Below are 20,406 nucleotides of genomic sequence, written 5' to 3'. Positions count from 1 at the left end.
AGATTATCAACAGTGAGGGCAGGATGGACCTCAGATCTGGCTGCATCCTCTGAGAGGCAGGCATCTCTTTCCAGGGGGCCTATGAACCCCACCCGCTTCTCAGCAACCAGAAGTCCTGTGAGGCCCAGGCTATCTGAATGAATCTTCAAGAGGCATTGTGGAGTTCAAGAGGAATTGTGAAATGTTCATTGGAAAGACTGATGCTGAAGCTGAAGCTCCAATACTTTGACCATCTGATGCAAAGAACTGACTCATTGGAAAAGACCCTGATGCTGGGAAAGATTGAAGGCAGGAGGAGAAGGGGACGACAGAGGATGAGATGGTTGGGTGGCTTCACTGACTCAATGGACGTGAGTTTGAGCAAGCTCCAGGAGTTGGTGATAGATAGGGAAGCCTGGCGTGCTGCAGTCCATGGGGTCGCAAAGAGTCGGACACGACAGAGCGACTAAACTGACTGACTGACCCCGTCCCATGAGTCTAGATCAGAGCAGATGAAAGGAGTCCTCCCAGAAATCGGAGCTGGGGAGGGTCCAAGGGTTCCAGGTGCCCCAGCCCCCTGACCACATGGCCCAGATGTGTTGGACAGCTTTCCTGCCCGCAGGAAACTATGGGGTCTCAGAAGAGCTGCACGGGGGTGAAGATACTCACCCTAAGTCCCTACCTGGTAAACTAAGGCAGCCATGGAGCTTTGGCCTCGCTCTGAAGCTGTGCCCTCAAGCTCTAAACCTGGTGAGTCCACAAGAAGACAAACCCGGAATCGGACACAGATGTTTAACTGGAGAGTAGTGGAGAAAGGAAGCCCTGGTCCGGCTCAGCTGCCCAGGTCCCCCAAGGGCCAGGATTCCACTCTGGGCTCGAGGGCCCCGTTGCAGAAAGAGAAAAGCCCCCTAAAGAAGAAACTGCCCTGAGGGAGAAATCACCCGGAATGTTCCCATTATCCACTGAGAAGTATTCCCAGGCAGAGGGAAGCCAACAGCCACTCTGAAAACACTTCCGGGGGTCCAGGTGCCAGACACAGAGGTGGATTTGACCAGGCCCCCTTGGCTCAGGTGGTACTAGTGGTAAAGAACTCACCTACCAGTTCAGGAAACAGAAGAGACACGGGTTCAACCCCTGGGTCAGGAAGATCCCCTGGAGAAGGGCACGGCAATCCATTCTAGTTTTCTTGCCTGGAGAATCTGATGGACAGAGGGTCTCAAAGAATCGGGCATGGCTGAAGCGACTTAGCCCACAGCACACTCATGGTCCAGAGCAGAGGGGTCCTGAGGACAAGATGGCTGTCTCTGATATCCCCCCACCCTCTGCCTCAATCAGCCACGAGACTGGTATCTTGAACACTACACACACACACACACCCCCCTAGCATCTAGGAAGGGAAATTCTATCTCTTGCTTATAACCAAGTTACCCCATTTTCTGACCTTAAAAAAGAACAGCAGGTTTCCTTTGAAGGTTTCAAACCTTATTAACCACAGTGGGAAATGATGCTTTAATGGGGCTGTGACGGTCTGAGCCTCGGGTGTCTGTGTACGCAGCCATATTACTTAGCAACACCATAGCCGTTTAGGTTTAATTTCCTAGCTTGCCTGATAAGCAGGCTGCAAATGTAATTTGTGATGCCACAAGCTGGGCAAACTCAAGGGGCTGTTAGATGAGTCACCGGGTGATCGAGGCCACCGTGCCGAGCTCTGCGGAAGAAGAGTAATGAACCCTGATCTGTGGGGCTGATAGCACCTGGGCAGACACTGTTTCCTCTGTGTCTGGGAGCTTGTGTTGCCTCCCATCCTGCTTTGGGGTTTGCTGGTGTCATTTATGAAGGGAAGCTTCACTCACCCGTCAGCTCCTGTCAGAATTCCCTTCCAGCTTTCTGAAAACTCAAAGCCCTGTAAGACCAGACAGCTAATAATAATAACAATGATAGTAATAACAGTAATAATAGCAAGTGTTTTTTGAATATTTAACAGATACTATGCTAGTGTTTCACATGAATTATCTCAGTCAATTTTCCTAACGACCCCAGGAGGTAGGTACTGCTGTTATTCCTACTTTCAGATGAGGAGACTGGGCACAGGACAGGTAGCCTCAATGGTAAGATAATAGGGAGGAGAGGGCACGACTGTCCACTGAACAGGGCACGCCCTGCCAGAGGCACCAGCTGTCATTCGAGGCCAATCAGCTGTTATCTGGGTTGCCAGAACTGCCACTTTTCTAAAAGAGCAGGAAATCCAGATTTTTATATAAAATGCCATGAGTTTTAAACCTCAGCAGCGAATTCAGTTATTGATTCAGTTATTTAATAAATACTATGAGAACCAAACCAGTCAAGTCTGCCTACCAGTTGCAACCTCCTCCTCATTAGAGCAAGCAAGGAAATTCATCAACAATTGCACTCGTTTTTCTTGCTTCCATGCCCCCAGCCCTTGGCTCAGCCTCACTTAGCTGTATCCCTTCTAGAGCCTCAGCTGGAACTCCATTCTCCCAGGAGCTCAGGATAACAATCTTAAAGTCGTCCTTGGTGTCTTCTCTTTTCTCACATCTCGCAGGCAGCCTGTCAACAGGTGTTCTGGGCTCCCCCTTAAAATTATCCATAATCTTCCACTTTTCACACCCTGCCAAAACCACCCTGGTGCAAACCACCGTCAGAAACCAGCAGCCAATGAGCCACCAGCTACACCCAGCTTTCCCCTTCCCTCCATTCTCCCCAGAACAGCCCTGCCCCCTGGATCTGGTCACTTCACTGCTCAACCCTCTCTAAGGGCTCCCATCTCACTTGGTGAAAGTCCTAAATGGCCCTCAGACCGACCCCACCTCCCACCTCTCTGTCCCTGGACTACAGACACACTGCTTCATCCTTGGTGGTGGTGTTCAGTCACTCAGTTGTGTCCAACTCATTGTGACCCCATGGACTGCAGCACGCCAGGCTTCCCTGTCCTTCACCATCTCCCGGGGTTTGCCCAAGTTCATGTCCATTGAATCCGTGATGCCATCCAACCATCTCATTCTTTGTCTCATCCTCTGCTGCCCAAATACACCAAAAGCAAATGTACCCCCACCACAGGCCCTGGCACTCCAGCTCCCTCTAAGTCTCTCCCCCCCACCCCGGGATCCTCTTGCCTGTCACTCTCCCTTCACTCTGTTCGGTTGCCACAGATTTGGAAAGATCTCCCCGGACACTTACCCCAAACAGCAATCTTCTCATCATTCTCCCTCCCTGCCCTTCTCACTCAGCCCTATGATGTACCTGAGTCAGCTGTTTGCATTCTCTCTTCCCACTGGAAGACATCCTCCACAAAAGGTGGGAATTTGCTTTCTTTTCTGCTCTACCCCTGGAGTCTAGACCCATGCCTGGGGCATAGGTCATAAACAAACATTTAACTTGATTAAAGGTTTGTTGAATGGATGAAGAAATGAACATAGTGGGCCCTTATGAGACATGTTCCTTGCTCAGATTGCTACATGTGCCTTGAACCCATCTTTTCTTCATTCCGCGTCCGCCTGGGGGACTGTTCCCTCCACAAGGCCAGCCACTTAACAACCTCAGTTCAGTAGGGTGTCAGACTGACTGACCAGGAGACAGTCCTCAGTCTTACACATCTGCCACATGGTGATCTGTGAGCCTCTCTCCCTGGATGGAAGGAGCCCTGGCTCAGCCATGATGGTGATGACTTTTATAATTAGTCCGGATGAGACATGCAGGTTTTGTGTGAGGGTAGAACATTTTAATCCTTAATTACAAGACTAGATAAAAGCTCTTTACTCATTTATCTGCAGAATGTGTGCATTTGCTTGTTGGCTTTCATTTCATTTGAAAACTCATATATTCTGGGAAGGGTACATGTGATTCAGTCCTTCATAGTTCTTTCATATAGACAGAAACAGAGAACTATAGACTGTATGATTCCAACTCCATCCAAATCCTCCAGAAAGTCTGGACAGTAATTCAACAGTAATTCGAGCTGCAGTAATTCAACACATATTCCCTCCATAGACCTCCGTGGACCCAGCACAGCATGGTCAGCACCCCACAGGATCACTGGAGAGCAGGACCCACCCTGATTAGCCACAGGTGTCCTGGATATTCATCCCTCCTTGGCCACTAAGTGCTCCAGCTCAACAAGACTGGATGACCACTCAAAAAGCCAGGATGACCAGATCCAAATCTCAGGTTTACTTGGGAAAGAAGCAGAACTGAGAGACCCAGTAAGACATACTCATGTATGGCAGGGAAAGGCTTCATCTAGCAGCGCCAACTCAAAAGCTGATGGGAGAGAACTTGGGAGGGTGTACAGAAGTGCAGCCCAGTCCTAAGCTATGGTGGGGGAGGTACTGGGCCTTTTGTCATTTGCTGAGGGACCCAGCCTGTGAAACACGTATCTCTCTTTGACCACCTTCTCTGTACCCCACAGTTTTCCTTTCTCAACATCTTTTCATCATTGTCTCACAACTTGCAAGTCAATGTTTTTTCCTTGAGTGTTTAATGGAAAATTCCCACTCTGGGCATATATGCCCCCACCCGTCATCACTCCCTCTCACCCCCAGCTACCTTTCTAAGGATGTGATAGGGTCTTATCATGAAAGTGTCCACAGCGTTGGCTCCTCTGCCAACCTGCCAAAACCAAGCCTGCAAATGGCAAAAGACTTCCCCTCTGCCTCCCTCTCCCAAACAAGGAGGATCTTTTCTCCTAGAGGAGTGAGTGAGAAGAGGGAGAAACAAGTAATACTTGTGGAGAGCTTGAATGATAGGGAGGGGTGTTCTTGGGCAGTTGGAAGTACTGTGGATGTGGTAGATGAAGGCAAGAGATTTTATTATTGTTTACAGGCTTCCCTTGTGGCTCAGCTGGTAAAGAATCCACCTGCAATGCAGGAGACCTGGGTTCGATCCCCGGGTTGGGAAGATCCCCTGGAGAAGGGAATGGCTACCCACTCCAGTGTTCTTGCCTGGAGAATCCCAGGGATGGGGGAGCCTGGTGGGCTGCCGTCTGTGGGGTCACACAGAGTCAGACATGACTGAAGTGACTTAGCAGCAGCAGCAGCAATGCGGGAGACCTGGGTTTGATCCCCGGATTAAGAAGATCCCCTGGAGAAGGGAATGGCTACCCACTCCAGTATCCTGGCCTGGAGAATTCCATGGACTATACAGTCCATGGGGTCACAAAGAGTCGAACATGACTGAGCAACTTTCACTTTTCATATGATTTATTATGTGATTTATGCTATCCTCTGGAGAGTTTTATTTTTTAATTTATTATACTGCAATAAAAATTTTATTGCAGTATAATTGACTTACAATGTTGTGTTAGTTTCTACTTTACAGCAAAGTGACTCAGTTTTTTATACATATATATATATACACACACACACACATACACACACACACATACATACATATATAGGCTTTCCAGGAAGAGCAATGGTAAAGAATCTGCCTGCCAATGCAGGAAACACAAGAAACGCAGGTTCAACCTCTGGGTCAGGAAGATCCCCTGGAGAAGGAAATGGCAACCCACTCCAGTATTCTTGCCTGGAGAATTCCATGGACAGAGGAGCCTGGTGGGCTACAATCCATGGGGTCTCAAAGAGTTGGACATGACTGAGCATGCAGATGCACGCACACCCACATACACAACAATATATATATATATTGTTTTCCACCAGGGTTTATTACAGGATAATATAGTTCCCTGTGCTATACAGTAGGACCTTGCTGTTTATCCATTATACATATATAATAGTTTGCATCTAGTTAATTCCAAACTCCTAATTGATCCATCTCCCAGCTTCCCTCCCCTTTGGCAACAACAAGTCTGTTTTTACGTCTGTGAGTCTGTTTTTGCTCCATAGACAAGTTCACTTGTGTCATATTTTAGATTCCATGTATAAGTGATATCATATGGAATTTGTTGTTCCTTTTTGACTTATTTCACTTGGTATGATAATCTCTAGATCCATCCATGTCGTTGCAAATGGCATTATTTCGTTCTTTTTATGGCTGAGTAGTATTCCACTGTGCAGATATACCACATCTTCTTCACTCATCTGTCGATGGATATTTAGGCTGCTTCCATGTCCTGACTATTGTAAACAGTGCTGCTATCAACATAATGGTGCATGTATCCTATTGAATTAGAGTTTCATCCAGATATATACCCAGGAATGGGATTGCTGGATCATATGGCAACTCTAGTTTTAGTCTTTTGAGGAACCTCCATACTATTTTCCATAGTGGCTCCACCAGTTTACATTCCCATCAACAGCGTGGGAGAGTTCCTTTTTCTCCACACCCTCTCCAGCATTTGTTATTTGTAGACTTTTTAAAGATGGCCATTCTGACTGGTGTGAGGTGGTACCTCACTGTCATTTTGATTTGTATTTCTCTAATATTAGCAGTGATGAACATCTTCTCACGTGCTTGTTGGCCTTCTTTGGAGAAATGTCTATTTAAGTCTTCAGCCCATTTTTCTGTTGGGCTATATTTTGTTATTGACTTCTATGAGCTGTTTGAATATCCTAGAAATGAAACCTCTTTTGTAAATATTTTCTCCCATTTCATAGGTTGTCTTTTCATTTTGTTTATGGTTTCCTTTGCTGTGGAAAAACTTATAAATTTGATTAGGTCCCATTTGTTTACTTTTGCTTTTATCTCTATTGCCTTAAGCGACCAACCTAAGAAAACATTGGTATGATTTATGTCAAAGAATGTTTTGCCTGTGTTCTCTTCTAGGAGTTGTATGGAGTCACCTTATAAGTCTTTAAACCATTTTGAGTTTGTTTTCTGCATACAATGTGAGGGTGGGTTCTAACTTTGTTGATTTACTTGCCTCTATCTAGCTTTCTCAACACCACTCACTGAAGAGACTCTTTTCCCCATTGTATATTCTTGCCTCCTTTGTTGAAGCTTGATTGACCATAGGTGTGAGGACTTATTTCCAGGATCTCTGTTGTTTTTTGTGCCAATACCATGCCATTTTGATTACCTTAGCTTTGTAGTTTTGCTCTTGACAGTTTCAGAGAAGGCTAAGTGCCGGGAGCCAGCGTGAGGAACTCTGCCCGTGGCAAAGGTCATGAGGAAGGAGGCTTGGCATACGCAAAGGCGGGATCGAGCCTCAGGAGTCCCCCTGGAAATTCTCAAGCATCTACCCCCAAAACCAGAATCTGCCTACTTTCTGCTTTGTGCTCTCACCTACACCTCTGACTTTAAGGGGGGCTGTCCCCCACTACCTCTCTCTGAAAAAAGAGTTAACTTACAGCTCCAGTTAATAAAGTTCCTGGGTGTGACAGTGTTACAACCTACAAACTCCTTCGGAATTCCTCTAGCCTGCCTGGATAGGTTTTTCCGGCCACATGTGATTGTTCAGAGCCTCCCAACTGTGAGAGGCATGAGATGTTCTAAACTGTCTAAATACAGATTCCTTTGAGCAGTTAAAAGATTGATTAGAAATTGTATTGGTGAAGGGTTTTTCACTTGTTGGGCCAATGTTTGCTGCTAAGTCTCCATATCCCTTACCTACTGTGTCCCTGGCTGTGTATTGATTGATATAATTGGTGTATAGAAATGTAAGCAGTAGCTTTAATGTTTGTAACCTTGGACCCTTGAGTTAATTCTTTTCTTGTTATAGCCCACCACACCTTTGCCCTATAGGAATGCAACTTTATCTACCTTTTGGAGGGTGGCGCCTGACTTTAGAATAATCACCTTTAGAGAAAAATAAGTTTTCTGAAGAAAGGATCTTAAAATGGTAACAGGCCTCCTGGCCAGAAGATGATGTAAATCACCTAAACTTTTGCATGTGATAAGTTTGAAAGCCTGGCTTCAATTAGGATCAGGAACTGCTGTCCTTGAATGACTCTACCCCTTCCCCCATTATCCTCTATGCACAACTTAAGGTATAAAACTACTTTGGAAAATAAAATACGCCCTTTTGTTCACCGAAACTTGGTCTCTCCATGTCATTCTTTCTCTCACCTTCTGGCTGAATTTCCATCTGGGGAGCGGAGGCTCGTCAAGCCTACTAATTTTGCCTGGGCTTCTAAGATCTGACCAGGGAGGCCTTAGTGTCTCCTCTCCTTCGGGAGAACGGGAGGACGCCTGCGGCCTACGCAGGTGATGCAAATTCCTTATTTTGGAATTTTATTAGCTTTCCACGTAAACCAAGTTATTCAGCCTCTTTTCTCCACTAAATTTCCTCACTGAGCTATCCTTATTTAACCACTATTTATATCCTTAATTAACGTTTAATTAAGCAATTGTTTCCTGACCCTCGCCGACGCTGTCCCTGCTTCGAATTCCCTGGATCCAGTGGGGCTGGACCCCGGCAGCTAAGCAATGGACTTGAGCTGCTTTTAAGTTGCCTTGGGATCTTGGACAATGTTCCTTTTACCATATCACTCTTCAGTTGCAAGAGTTTGAAAGAGTTTCCAGCCTTTGAAAGAGTTCCAAAAAGATATACTCACCCTGAGATGTTCAAGGAGAAAAGTTTGTCATCAGCCTTGACACTAACAGTTGTGTGACTCGGGACAAGTCAGTCGAGCTCCTCCAGTTTCCTTATCTATAAAATGAATGACTTGCAAGGAATGAGCTCTGAGGCATCCACCCTAAAACTTTGTGATGCTTGAAAGTTCTACTATAGGCAGTTGGGGAATGACGGTGATGAGCTAGCATTCACTGAATGCTCATTATGTGCCAAAATCTTTAAAAGTACCATCACAAGAGAAAAGTTCTAAAGTTTTTGTTCTGGTACTATAATCACACGAGGAGATGAGTTTCCAAGCATGATGCCACTCTTGGGAGTGGGAATACGACAACTTAGCAAAACACAAATGTGACAATTATTCCCCAAATTATTATTTTACCACGAGTTCAAGCCCAGAGACCCCTTGACCCACAGAGCCTCTGGACAGCAAAATGGGTTGCTGAATAAGGGTGAGGGCTCAAAATGGCGCCATAGCCCACTGTATATTGCATATTTTGACGTTATTGGCCCAAGATTACCTGCTGGCCAAATCCTGCCCACCATCTGCTTTTGTAAGATCCTGGAGTTAAGAATGATTTCCACATTTTTAATGAAGGAAAACCAAAAGGCATTAAATTATATGTGAATATTAGATATTCACATAAAAATTGTATGAGATTCAAATTTCAGTGTCGTTAGATAAATTCATACTGAAACACAGCCACACTCATTCACTTATGCGTTGTCTAGGGCAGCTTTCATTCTATAAAGAGTGGCCACAACAGAAATCATGTAACCTGTCAAACCTAAAATATTTACTATCAGGCCCTTTGCAGAAAAAGTTTGCCAAGTCCTGATCTAGAACACAGAAGGCCTACAAATTACAGAGAAATAAAGATGCAAAATTTCAGGCCAGCTTTGATTAGATGAAAGCAATGATCCCTTTATTTCATCCTTCACTTTTATCTTTCTTTTCCTGAAAACTTTAGTTGTAACATTTCAAGGATATTTCAAATAATCATTACAGACAGTATGCCTACCCTTATTCTTTTGGCTCTATATATGTAGATAAAGATATATTTTTAACTGTTAATTTTTACCAAAACTCAGTACACCACAAATTATGAGAGCAATTAAATGTCTTTAAAACAGACTGTGAAACACAAATGTTGCTTAAGACTGTTCAAAATCATAAGAACTCAGGCCTGAACTTTCATTCCAAATTGTAATACCTTGTGTGGCTTTTATATAAGGTAGATTTGGGGCCTTTTGCTTCTGGTCCTGAGGGAAGAGTAAGAAGGAAGGAATCATGAGGACAGTTCCGCATCCCTCACTTCTTCTGCTTACAGAACACTTCAGCAAACAGCAAATTCCCCCAAACCTCCCTGCTCAGACTTCTAATGTAAAAGACAGTTGAGAACACACGACTCCTGGCCATGTGCTAGTCTTAGAATGAGAAGCTAACTAACTCCTTGAAGGATTCTCAGTAAGAACCAATCAGGTGACTTGCCCAAGCTCAGAACTTTGTTCAATGTGAGTTCAAGGGATAAAAATGAACAGTGGATCAGATTCTGTTCTGCCTCTGGATGGAAAGACGCTAAAAACCACAATCCAAACTTCATGTAATCATTTCACATACTTTGGATTCAGAGCTGACTGATAAATAAGAGCTTTCTTATTATAAACAATGCTGCAACAATACCCTTGTACACAAATGTCACTTTCATATGTATACAAATACATGCAGAGGATTAACTCCCCAAAGTAGAATTGTTGGGGCAAGGGATATATGCATTTAATGTGTATATATATATACATATATACATACATACATATACATATATATAAGAGAGAGAGAAAGAGAGTCTTTAAGAGTCAGATCTTTGCTTATATTCTGTATATGATTTCTAGATCTGAAATGTGCATGACTACATGGCTAAAATTAAATTGCATCTTCTATGCATTGTATGTCTTCATTTTTCCAGGCTAACTGAGGAACGATTTATCCTAAATTGCATTCCTGGCCCAAGTAACTCCCCATGCTATATTGATGTATTTGTGCAGAATTCCTTCTAATTCCACCTATCCCCACCTATGTTGTTTTTTACATTCCTTCTAGTCCAAATCCATCCCTATATTGTTGTTTATAATCTCCTCAATTGCAAGTTCAGCAGTGCTCTGCCTTTAGGAGAAATGATAGCTTATAATAAAAGGTAGATCCCACTGATTCACTGTAGATCAGTAAGAATTCTGACACCACAAAAGGAGCCTGCTGCAATGATGACTTGGATTACCCTGACCAATAACGAGCAGAAAGAGTAAGCTCTTTTCTCAGGGAGAGAGATTGTGAGGGCCCCTCCTCCCAGAGGTGACCTCCACTCAAAGAAAATAAAATGATTTTTCATTGAATTGTACTTAGGAAAGGTAAATATCTTTTGATTTAGATCAAATCCCTTTTAGAAATAATGTTTGCAGTCTTCCACTCTGCCCTCAGCCAGAAAACCCCATTAAGGAAAATACTATTGTCTCAAAACCATGAGAAGAGTTTCTATAAAGTTAGTATCAGCTTTGTTAAAGATAGAAGTCTGTATGCTTATTGCATTTGGCAGCTTCCGTGATTTGATTTTTGCTGACAATAATGTTTTGAAGAATTGAATATCCAAAGAAATGAAAGAACTGTCTGTCCTATATCCTCTAGGAAAGGACTGGTAATACTCTTTGAGACTCAAGTTGATAATAAATGTATTAAAAGATGGTTAAAGTCTTTTATGTTAAATAAAGGTAGGACAGTGAAAAATTTGTTCTCCACTAATATATTACATTTTTAGAATGATATCCAATTTTGCTAATACTTTTCCAGGAAGTAGTTTGGAATATTTATCAAGAGTCTTTTTAAAATGTGAAGGAAGGGGGTATGATTTTAATAAGACAATATGAAGATTCTCTGTGGCACTGGAACCATTCAGTATCGAATACAGTGGTAGATACACCACTCCACACATGTGATAAAATTGCATAAAACTTAATACATACATGCATAAGTACAAGCAAAAGTGGGAAAATCTGAATAAGATTGTGAATTGTATCAATGTCAACATCTTGGTTGTGATATTATATGATAGTTTTGCTAAATTTAGCCTTGGGGGAACATATACAAGGGATCTCTGCATAGTGTTTCTCACAACTGTATGTAAATCTACAATTGTTTTGATAAAATGCTCCATTTAAAAAATGTAAGCCTGCCAAGACAAATGAGATGCAAAGTATCCCTGGATAAAGAAAGAAATTACTTTGTGTGCTATAAAAATTTGAGCTATAAGGAACTTCCCTGGGGGTCCAGTTGCTGAGACTCTATGCACCCAACATGGGCGGTCCGGTTTTAGTCCCTGGTCAGGGAGCTAAGATTCCACATGTCACAACTGAAAGATGTCACATGCTGCAACTGGGACCTGGCTCACCCAAATAAATAAATAAAAGACATTTTTAAACATTTAGCTCTAAGGCAGAGGATGACCACGTTGCAGGGAAACAGCAGTGAGTGGCTCCTCCTAGGCTCTCCATTCTTATCACTTGGGGGAGGGAAAGAAAGAAGGGTGAGTGAAGAAGGAATTCATAGGGCCTAGACTCCATCTTAGGCCTGTTCATGCTGATCACGCTCAGCCACCTTTCCAATGGACTCTGAACTCTGTGTTTAGTGCCTATGAAAACAACAGAAGGATAAGACCCCCTCCAGACAGGGGAACCTTGAAGATCGTATCTAGGTTACTCATCGCCTAAGAGAAAACACACACTAATCACCCCTTCCTCCAGACAGGCCATAAATTTTTCTGTATCTATCGGAGTGTAACCTGGGGGTTATTGATTATTGGCTAATTGTTTGACTGAGCACATAGCACGTGAATGATGGGGTTATTGGGATTGTATTTTCCTTGGTTTATGTAAGTCTCAAGGAATTTGGGGTGGTGGGTTCAGTCACGTACACATGGGGTATAAAAGATTTTCACAAATGCTGGTCGGGGTCCTTGGCTAAGAGGAGACGCTGCCTTGGGCCCGCCGGTGTAATAAACTGCACTCCACTATCTGCATTGTCCTTCTGAGTGAGTTTGTTTCCCGAAACTCATGGCTATAACATGAGGACTTCTTTGTCCCGGTAAATTCGTATCTTGAGCCTTATTCTCAAGAAATAGAGATACATGCTGTAGTATTATTTATAATAATAAAAAACTGGAGATAACCTAAAAGTCCATCTTTATGAAATTGATTGCTACGTTATAACATTTCTACCCTGGAATGTCTTGGAACCATTTAAACAAAGCTACAAGGTAAGACACACCAGTATAAAATACAGTTAGGAGAGGGAAGGGCTTCCCGGGCGGTGCTAGTGGTAAAGAACCCACCTGCCAACGATGAGATGCAGGTTTGATCCCTGTGTCAGGAAGATCCCCTGGAGGAGGGCATGGCAACTCCACTCCAGTATTCTTGCCTGGAGAATCCCATGGACAGAGGAACCTGGTGGCCTACAGTCCATAGGGGCGCAAGGAGTCAGACATAACTGAAGCAACGTAGCACAGCACACAGCACAAGAGAGGGAAAGGCTGTGTGTACTTTACAGTATTCAAGTATTGTAGACGGTCACCTGGGGAGAAGCAGGGAGCAAAAACTGGCAGAGTGTCTGTCAAAGTGTTGCTAATGAACTCTAAAAAGAAATTTGAGACCATCTGGGGAAAAGTCAGTGCAGAATAGGTTGGATATTAAGTAATCATTGTAGATTTTTGTTGGATGTAACAATGTGTGTGTTTTAAGTCCTTCCTTACCCTTTATGTATTAGTGTTACATACTAAATACATACAGATAATGTCCGGGTAGATTTGCTTAAATCCAGAAGTGTTCATATATTACTTACACAATTTAAAAACTAAATAAAATAAAGCAAATGTTCCCAGTAGTTACCTCTAGGCTATGTAATTATGGGTACCTCTTTTTCTTGATGCTTTACTGTATTTTCTATGTTTTGTATGATGAATAACTATAAAAATCAGAGGGGGAAAAGTAGGGTGTGTTTAAAAAAATCAGGCCAGAGAACTAAGTGATTTATACACAGGTAATTGCAGTACTGATTTTATTAATCTGGAGACAGTGCCTTTTAAGGGACAATTTACCTTTAGACTTATCAGCTGAGTGGTTGCAGATGCCCTTAACCCTGGGTGGTGGAACCAATTGCTCACAGAGTGACCCACGCAGCTGTTTTCCTGCCCAAGTCGCCTGGGCATGGGCCCCGTAGCTTCCCGGTGGGTTCCCCGGGTCTGAGTGATTGTATCTCAGGCTGCTGGCTCATATCTAGGGAAGCCCACCAGAACAACCACGGGCAATTTTTTAAAATGACAGTTACAAACAGTGAATAAGGCCTTGAGGGTACAGGCGCATGGATTATCTAAAAGTTGCCCATGTGATTTTGATGAACACATATGGTCAAGCATCTTTGATTTAAATAAGCAGACAGATATGTAATATATATAATATAGAAATAATTTTGTGTGTATATGACTGCTTACATAAGCCTTAAATATTTTTGGAGGCAGATGTAAGAAGGTGATACAAAAACAATGACTTTGGGAGTTTCTAGTGGTGGCTGGGAACAGAGAAACTTTTCAGTGTACATCCTTTTGTGCATTTCACATTTTATGTGAATGTATTGCCTATTCAAAAAAAATAAGCCAAAAGTGAAAGAAAACCAAATTTTAAATGAACCTCTACTTTAGACACTCAGCTCACCAGAATCACTTTTCTTTTGCTAAAATGGTCAAAGTTCTGTAAAATGGTCACATTTGAAGGGGAGAAGTTTTCACTAAACAATTTTTTGAGAAAGCACCCAACATTGACTTTAAAAAAGCACTAGAAATTTATCATCATAACAGATCTTATATTCTAATAGTTACGGAAACCACTTACCACTGTTGAACCATGCAGTCTACCATCAGGCAGAACATACAGACAGATTGGCTGGAGAAGGAAAGGGTTCTCATTGTGCAGTAATCATAAAGCATTTCATAAAATATCTTTGGTGATAGCAGTTACCTGGCTCACTCAAGGGTGAAGGTGGGACTAAGCTTTTCCTTAATATTCTTTTCTGCCGTTTGAATTTTGTGCTAAGTACAACACATTACCAGTTTAAAATATATATGCAGTATTTTTAAAGTGTGAGCATTTAAGACTGTGTGATCAGCTAGAACTACAGGTAGCCAATTCACACACACACCCCCAACCCCACCGCTGCACTTTAAAGTTACTCCCAGCAGCACTTTTGAGTTCAAAGGGCAAAGTCGATTGTGGACACCTTCAAAAATCTGATTCTCTATATTGAGGCTGACACAAACTGTGGGTGGAAAACTCTGTTTTAGCAAATACTGCACAATAATCAAACGTGGCTGGGCCTGATCTTAAAATCTAAAATTAAAATAAAATCTGATTCCAATTCAAAAGAGTGGGCACTCAGAGGTTCAGAGGTCAACTGGAAAAGACTGTTCATTTACAACAGTGAGCTAGAGACGATCTCGTGGTTTAGGACCATTGGTTAACAAGATGACCAACAGATGGAGAGCCAAGACAGGAACCTCCTCTCTTTAACCCAGTGGCCAGAAGGCAAGTCATTTAATTCTCCCTAAACCCCAACTTCAAGGTTAGGAGGGGTGGCCGTGAGGAGATACCCCTCATCCAAGGTAAGGAGCAGTGGCTGTGCTTTGCTGGAGCAGCCGTGAAGAGATACCCTACGTCCAAGGTAAAAGAAACCCAAGTAAGAGAGTAGGTGTTGCGAGAGGGCATCAGAGGGCAGACACACTGAAACCATACTCACAGAAAACTAGTCAATCTGATCACATGGACCACAGCCTTGTCTAACTCAATGAAACTAAGCCATGTCGTGTGGGACCACCCAAGACAGGTGGGTCATGGTGGAGAGGTCTGACAGAATGTGGTCCACTGGAGAGGGGAATGGCAAACTACTTCAGTATTCTTGCCTTGAGAACCCCATGAACAGTATGAAAAGGCAAAATGATAGGATACTGAAAGAGGAACTACCCATATCGGTAGGTGCCCAATATGCTACTGGAGATCAGTGGAGAAATAAGTCCAGAAAGAATGAAAGGATGGAGCCAAAGCAAAAACAATACACAGTTGTGGATGTGACTGGTGATAGAAGTAAGGTCCGATGCTGTAAAGAACAATATTGCATAGGAACCTGGAATGTTAGGTCCATGAATCAAGGCAAATTGGAAGTGGTCAAACAGGAGATGGAAAGAATGAACATCGACATTCTAGGAATCAGTGGACCAAAGTGGACTGGAATAGGTGAATTTAACTCAGATGACCATTATATCTACTACTGTGGGCAGAAATCCCTTAGAAGAAATGGAGTAGCCATCATGGTCAACAAAGAGTCTGAAATGCAGTACTTGGATGCAATCTCAAAAACGACAGAATGATCTCTGTTCGTTTCCAAGGAAAATCATTCAATATCACAGTGATCCAAGCCTATGCCCCAACCAGTAACACTGAAGAAGCTGAAGTTGAACGGTTCTAGGAAGACCTACAAGATCTTTTAGAATTAACACCCCAAAAAGATGTCCTTTTCATTATAGGGGACTGGAATGCAATAGTAGGAAGTCAAGAAACACCTGGAGTAACAGGCAAATGTGGCCTTGGAATATGGAATGAAGCAGGGCAAAGGCTAATAGAGTTTTGCCAAGAAAATGCACTGGTCATAGCAAACATCCTCTTCCAACAACACAAGAGAAGACTCTACACATGGACATCACCAGACGGTCAACATTGAAATCAGATTGATTATATTCTTTGCAGCCAAAGATGGAGAAGCTCTATACAGTCAGCAAAAACAAGACCAGGAGCTGACTGTGGCTCAGACCATGAACTCCTTATTGCCAAATTCAGACTTAAATTGAAGAAAGTAGGGAAAACCACTAGACCATTCAGGTTTGACCTACATCAAATCCCTTATGATTATACAGTGGAAGTGAGAAATAGATTTAAAGGACTAGATCTGATAGATAGAGTGCCTGATGAACTATGGACGGAGGTTCATGACTTTGTACAGGAGACAGGGATCAAGACCATTCCCATAGAAAAGAAATGCAAAAAAGCAAAATGGCTGTCTGGGGAGGCCTTACAAAGAGCTGTGAAAAGAAGAGAAGCGAAAAGCAAAGGAGAAAAGGAAAGATATAAGCATCTGAATGCAGAGTTCCAAAGAATAGCAAGGAGAGATAAGAAAGCCTTCTTTAGCGATCAATGCAAAGAAATAGAGGAAAACAACAGAATGGGAAAGACTAGAGATCTCTTCAAGAAAATGAGAGATACCAAGGGAACATTTCATGCAAAGATGGGCTCAATAAAGGACAGAAATGGTATGGACCTAACAGAAGCAGAAGATATTAAGAAGAGGTGGCAAGAATACACAGAAGAACTGTACAAAAAAGATCTTCACGACCCAGATAATCACGATGGTGTGATCACTGACCTAGGGCCAGACATCCTGGAATGTGAAGTCAGGTGGGCCTTAGAAAGCATGACTACAAACAAAGCTAGTGGAGGTGATGGAATTCCAGTTGAGCTCTTTCAAATCCTGAAAGATGATGCTGTGAAAGTGCTGCCCTCAATATGCCAGCACATTTGGAAAACTCAGCAGTGGCCACAGGACTGGAAAAGGCCAGTTTTCATTCCAATCCCAAAGAAAGGCAATGCCAACGAACGTTCAAACTACCGCACAATTGCACTCATCTCACAAGCTAGTAAAGGAATGCTCAAAATTCTCCAAGCCAGGCTTGAGCAATATGTGAACCATGAACTTCTAGATGTTCAAGCTGGTTTTAGAAAAGGCAGAGGAACCAGAGATCAAATTGCCAACATCTGCTGGATATGGAAAAAGCAAGAGAGTTCCAGAAAAACATCTATTACTGCTTTATCGACTATGCCAAAGCCTTTGACTGTGTGGATCACAATAAACTGTGGAAAATTTTGAAAGAGATGGGAATACCAGACCACCTGATCTGCCTCTTGAGAAACCTATATGCAGGTCAGGAAGCAACAGTTAGAAGTGGACATGGAACAACAGACTGGTTCCAAATAGGAAAAGGAGTTCGTCAAGGCTGTACACTGTCACCCTGCTTATTTAACTTATATGCAGAGTACATCATGAGAAACGCTGGGCTGGAAGAAGCACAAGGTGGAATCAAGATTGCTGGGAGAAATATCAATAACCTCAGATATGCAGATGACACCACCCTGATGGCAGAAAGTGAAGAGGAACTCAAAAGCCTCTTGATGAAAGTGAAAGAGGAGAGTGAAAAAGGTGGCTTAAAGCGCAACATTCAGAAAACAAAGATCATGGCATCTGGTCCCGTCACTTCATGGGAAATAGATGGGGAAACAGTGGAAACAGTGTCAGATTTTATTTTTTTGGGCTCCAAAATCACTGCAGATGGTGACTACAGCCATGAAATTAAAAGACGCTTACTCCTTGGAAGGAAAGTTATGACCAACCTAGATAGCATATTCAAAAGCAGAGACATTACTTTGCCAACAAATGTCCATCTAGTCAAGGCTATGGTTTTTCCAGTGGTCACGTACGGATGTGAAAGTTGGACTGTGAAGAAGGCTGAGTGCCGAAGAATTGATGCTTTTGAACTGTGGTGTTGGAGAAGACTCTTGAGAGTCCCTTGGACTGCAAGGAGATCCAACCAGTCCATTCTAAAGGAAATCAGTCAGGGGTGTTCTTTGGAAGGAATGATGCTAAATCTGAAACTCCAATACTTTGGCCGCCTCATGTGAAGAGTTGACTTATTGGAAAAGACCCTGATGCTGGGAGGGTTTGGGGGCAGGAGGAGAAGGGGACGACAGAGGATGAGTTGGCTAGATGGCATCACTGACTCAATGGACATGAGTTTGAGTGAACTCCAGGAGTTGGTGATGGACAGGGAGGCCTGGCATGCTACGGTTCATGGGGTCGCAAAGAGTTGAACACGACTGAGTGACTGAACTGAACTGAAGCCTCAACTTGCTCAGTGATAAAATGAAATAAATGTTCTTAACAAAACTGTTGAGAGTGCTGTCATGTGATTGAATCAAGATGGTGGCTCATGGCTCTCATTTTCCTTCCAGGGTCCCGCATGCCCCTAGTGCTAGGGCATTGTGACCCACTGGCACCACTGCCACTGATGGGTCTAAAGTGGTAAGCAGTCTCTGTAACTATCAGAATGTAAGATGCATTATGATCATTATTTCTGGCATGGGATGGGAGATAGCTGTTGTAATCCCTTAGGCATGGGTGATATTTTAAAAAATGGTTGAGAAGAAAATACCTGAAATTTATGTCTTATCTTTAGGGATTGGTAAGACGCTGATAGAGGATGTGGTGAACGGCTTCTTTTTGAATCTTGGCTTCCAAGTAACAACAATTTGCAAGATTCTTGCTAAAGATCCTAGGTTTCAGTAGGGCTACAATGCTATTGGATCCTCCCAGGGAGGCCAATTTCTATGGGCAGTGTCTCAGAGATGCCCATCACCTCCCATGAGCAATCTCATCTCAGCTGGGGGACAACATCAAGGTGTTTTTAGACTTCCTCGGTGCCTGGGAGAAAGCGCTCACATCTATGACTTGATCAGAAAAACACTGGATGTTGGGCTTACAGACAAAGCTGTGCCAGGACGCCTGGTGCAAGCAGATACTGGCACAAGCCCGAAAAGGAGGCCAGGTACCACAACCAGAGCATCTTCTGGGCAGATATTAATCAGGGAGAGGCGTCACTGAGTCCTCCAAGAAGAACCTGATGGCCCTGAAGAAGTTTGTGACGGTGAAATTCCTCAATAATTCCACTGTGGACCCCATGGATTCTGAGGAGTTTGGATTTTACAGAAGTGGCCAAGCCAAGAAAACCATTCCCTCACAGGACAGCACCCTATACACAGAGGACTGCCTGGGGCTAAAGGCAATGGAAGATACCTGGCTCTAGAAGGAGACCATCGCCAACTGTCTGAAGAATGGTTTTATGCCCACATCATACCCTTCCTTGAGTGAAACCCTCATAGTCTGCACCAGAGTTCAGGGAACCCCTCACACTTCCAAACCAGTTCCCTCCATGCCCAAGCCTGAGCTCAGATCCAGCTAGCAATTAATCCTCTCTAGTTACCATCTAACATGCCTGTCTGGAAAGATCCAAGATACGAATCTTATCCTTTGTCTCATCCTATCAGCATATGGTTTGTCGAAATCTGGAAGATTTCTCTTCCGTCCTCAAAAAAAGCTAAAATACAGGAAATGTAAATTATCAGTTCTCAGGGTTTGGGGTTTCATCTTGATTTTAACATTCTTTTACAGTGTTTGTGGGTTGGCCAAAAGTTTCCTTCAGTTTATAAGTAAAAATAGAAGACACATTTTTCATTTTCACCAAGAACTTTATTGAACAATATACTCACGATTTTATTCTACTACCTTCTGCCATTTTTCAAGCAACTTCATAATTCCATCTTCCCAAAACTTTTTATCTTTTTGAGCAAAGAACAGTTTCAGGTGTTTTTTTACAGTCCTCTAGGGAATTGGAATTTTTTCCATTAACAGAATTTTGTAAAGACTGAAATAAATGGAAATCTGAAGGTGCAATGTTTGGCAGACAGGAAGATGAATCAGAACTTCCCAGCCCAGTTGTAACAAAGCTTGGTCATCAAAGAAACGTGCAATCTTGCATTACTCTGATGAAAGATTATGCATTTTCTCTTCACTAATTCCAGATGCTTTTTGTCGAGTGCTGCTTTCAGTTGGTCTACTTTGGAGCAGTACTTGCTGGAATTTATCATTTGGTTTTCCACAAGGAGCTTATAATAGAGGACTCCCAATGCCACCATATACACATCACCAAGACCTGCTTTTGGTGTGGTGGTTCATTTCAATAGCC

At 43.0% G+C, this 20,406-nt stretch overlaps 1 pseudogene; it reads left to right on the top strand.

Annotated features, from left to right (window-relative positions):
* Window positions 1–564: 564 nt before the first annotated feature.
* Window positions 565–19,532, top strand: LOC102272693 (palmitoyl-protein thioesterase 1 pseudogene; annotated as a pseudogene).
* Window positions 19,533–20,406: the final 874 nt, after the last annotated feature.

This window comes from Bos mutus, chromosome 10 (assembly GCF_027580195.1).
Source record: "Bos mutus isolate GX-2022 chromosome 10, NWIPB_WYAK_1.1, whole genome shotgun sequence".
Classification (NCBI taxonomy): Eukaryota; Metazoa; Chordata; class Mammalia; order Artiodactyla; family Bovidae; genus Bos; species Bos mutus.
Note: the sequence above shows the minus strand (reverse complement) of the source record. Positions and strands in the feature narration are given on the sequence as shown.